We start from the raw sequence: 3,177 nt of genomic DNA, 5'->3' as shown, positions 1-3,177 counted from the left end.
GCAATGGATGGTACGGTTTTCGGCCTCCGGGGCTTGCCTTGAGCAGCTCCTGCTAGCCCACCTGTTCGGCAGGGATCTGGCCGTGTCGAGCAAAGCGGTGTCGACAGAGTCCGGAGCGCCCGCGGTGGGTGAGGGAACGCAAGTGAAAAAGACACGAGATGCCATGAGGTCTGGCTGGCCAGGCTGAGCAAGGCTGGCTTTTTTGTGCTTAGGGCGCAGGTCTCTCTCAGGAGGTCGGGAAGCAGGCGCAGGTTTGTGTGCGTCTCCCGGCGACAGCACTCGTGCAGTTTTGTATGGTTCGTGCTGACACGGGCCTGTGGGAAGGAGTTTGCAGCAGCGCTCCAGGGGCCTTGGGTGAAGCAGAGGTGGGACTGGGCGGTAGGAGGTGATGCGCCTGCAGTTTTGTATGGTTCGCGCTGACACGGCCTGTGAGAAGGAGTTTGCAGCAACGCTCCAGCGGGCCCTCGGTGAAGCAGAGGTGGGACTGGGCGGTAGGAGGTGATACGCCTTTCAGGCTGGGGCAAAAGTCAGCCGCACCTCCTTCGAGCCGGAGTCGAACCAGCGACCTAAGGATGTCCGCCCACGTGGGCCTAGCCTACAGTCCTCCGCTCTACCAGCTGAGCTATCGAAGGGCGCCTGGTGAGTTGTCTGGGTCATTAGCTTTTCAGCAAAGGGCAGAGACCATGACACCGGAACGCGCCAAGTCCATCGCGCCTTGGCTCGGTTAGAAGTCCCCTCTGAGAAAGCCCTGCGCGCGCCTTCGGGCCTTGGCACAGGCCGGGCATCCCGGGCGGCGGCTGTCAAGAAGCCAGGGCCCAGGCTCTCACCTGTCGCCTCCCTGCGCCCCCTTCTGTGCGGCCTGAGGAGGGGGTCGCGGCCGATCACAGCCAGCCATCCGTGCCCGGAAGCCGGAGGAGCGGGAGAGGAGGAGGCCGCTGGCGAACGCATGCGAGGGTCGCGCGCGGACGGCGGGCGGCGAACAGGAGAGGTGGAAAACCCACCCGCACGGGCGCCGCGCGGGCAGCTCTGACCCTCACGCAGCACCGCAGGGCGGGCTGGAGGGCCCTCGGGGAGCGCGGCCCACAAGCGCCCCGCCTCCCAGAGTCCCCCGGGCCCGTACCCGCCGCGCGCCCTGCAGCCCACCCAGACCGGGGCGCCCCCGCGGCGCTGGAACTCACTGGGAAGCGATGGGGAGAGGCTACCGGGCTAGGCGGGGAGACCGCGCCCGCAGGCACCACCCGTCGCGGCCCGTCTCGGGGCTCGGCGACCCTTTGCCACGCACCGATTCCCCTGGCAGAGGGGCTGCCCCCTGAAGTAGCCCACGGCTCTGCGGCTTCCTGGAGACGCCCTGCGACCAAAGGAGAGGGCAGCAAAAACCGGCGTCCGGGTTGGACCGCCTGCCCTGGCTCCACGGCCTTCGCACACGTCTCAGATCCCAGCGGGTGTGTGCCCGCCACCCCAAGAGTGCCCAGCCATCCAGCGGAGGTCCCACAAGAGCAGGAGCTACACTCTCGAACTCGTGTGTTGCCACCCCTCGACTGAGAGACTCGCACGTCTGCACCCGGGAGCACGGGATGAGGGGCAGTGCCTCGGAGGTCCCCTGCTGCTGCTCTCTGTGCCGCCCCGGGCAGAAGGAGGCGGCCTGGCCTGGACGCACTGGCCTGGACTGCTCACCGGAGGCCACTGCCCTGTCCCAGCAACCCTCACCCTGGCCATTCCCCAAAGTACCAAGGACTGGGCTCCCAGGACTCGGCATTTCCACGATCTGTCAGGCGGCATGTCCAGGAAGGACTTAAGTTCTGTGTTTCGTCCCGGTCGCGGGTCGTTGCAGATGGTGATATCCAAGGCTGGGGTCTCCCCGTGGCTGCCGAACAAGAGGTTCTTCCCGAAGGCCTCCTGTCGGACTGCACGACCTTGTGGACCCGTGGGCGCTCCACAGTCTCGGGCTGTGCGCAACCGAGTTATGGCTGGGACAGGAAGGCAGGCTGAGGCTGCAGTGGGGAGCCCGGGAGCAGCTGGCCAGGAGAAGAAAGCGTGTGGGGACACGCAGCCTGCAATTGCGCAGAACCAGATCTGATAAAGAGTTTTGTGAATTCAGTGGTCAGAGGAGGGCAGAGGCTGGGCCCCGAGGCTTTATAGACTTCACCCCCATTGCGGTTCCTCCATCAGGTGCAGCAACTGTACCTGGAGTCTCTGGAGCTTCCTTCCCACGGGAGTGAAGAAAGCAAAGGCCACTCCCAGGGACTTTCTTCTGGGCATCGAGCTCCCCGCCCACCTCCACAGCCCCACTCCTGCACTCCAACTCCGTCTGGCCCTTTGAGGCCCAGCTCCCTCTTTCTTGGTGAAATTCCAGCCCATTTCTTCCTGGATGCTCTGTATTGGGCCTGGATCCACTTCTTAGGTGGAGGCGCTGCCAGTTGAGGTTCAAGAGTTCATTGCTCAAGTCAATCCACACCGGTAGCCTGTGTGAGGAGGTGAGTTTATGTGCCTCTCCAGGGAGACAGCATCCCACCTCCCAGTGCCGGCCGCCTCCCCAACTGCCTCTCCTTCTCTGCTTCCTTTCCTTCAGCCTCCACTGCCCCTCAGGCTCAGGGCTCACACCAGCTCTGTGCCTGAGCATTTGCTCTCAACCTCCCTTTTTCTCTCTGTCTCTCTCTTTGTCTGCATGTCTCTCTTGGTCTCTTTATCTCCCCACCCCCCTCTCTTTCTCTTTTTTTATCTCTATTTCCCTCTCCCCTGAGAAGTAGCAGGGGAATTGCGGCAGATTGTTTTATACCATTGTTCAGTACGTGAGCATTCATTGCTTTTTCAGAAGGATGTAAAACCGTTCTGTGGCAACAGGAGCAGGTGTAAAGGAATGTGACAGTTGAAGTTCACCCCAGAGCACAGCCCAGTCTTCAGACTTACAGGAAACCTGAACAGGCCACTGGAAGTTCTCATCTTGACTCTCAAGGAATACGGTGAGACACTGTGATTTTGTGAAAGAGAAAAAAAATACCATCTGAAGTGCAGGCTGAGAGAAAGTCATTGTGAAGAACGAAGGGACGGTTTCAAAAATTACGCCTTTGTTATCCTGGACAGATCTGTAGGTATGTATGCTGTGGTCCTCTTTCTTTAGTAGGCAGAAGATGATTAAAGGACAGATTGTTTATGTAAAAGACACTGAATCATTTTGCA

The 3,177-nt window shown here is 60.9% G+C and overlaps 1 non-coding gene across 1 annotated transcript; it reads right to left on the bottom strand.

The window, feature by feature from the left end:
- Positions 1 to 538: 538 nt before the first annotated feature.
- TRNAY-GUA (transfer RNA tyrosine (anticodon GUA)) lies at positions 539 to 632 on the bottom strand. The gene is made up of 2 exons: positions 596 to 632; positions 539 to 574 (listed from the first exon to the last, which is right to left on the bottom strand). It is a non-coding gene; the product is annotated as a tRNA-Tyr (tRNA).
- Positions 633 to 3,177: the final 2,545 nt, after the last annotated feature.

This window comes from Manis pentadactyla, chromosome 11, assembly GCF_030020395.1.
Source record: "Manis pentadactyla isolate mManPen7 chromosome 11, mManPen7.hap1, whole genome shotgun sequence".
Taxonomy (NCBI): domain Eukaryota; kingdom Metazoa; phylum Chordata; class Mammalia; order Pholidota; family Manidae; genus Manis; species Manis pentadactyla.
Note: the sequence above shows the minus strand (reverse complement) of the source record. Positions and strands in the feature narration are given on the sequence as shown.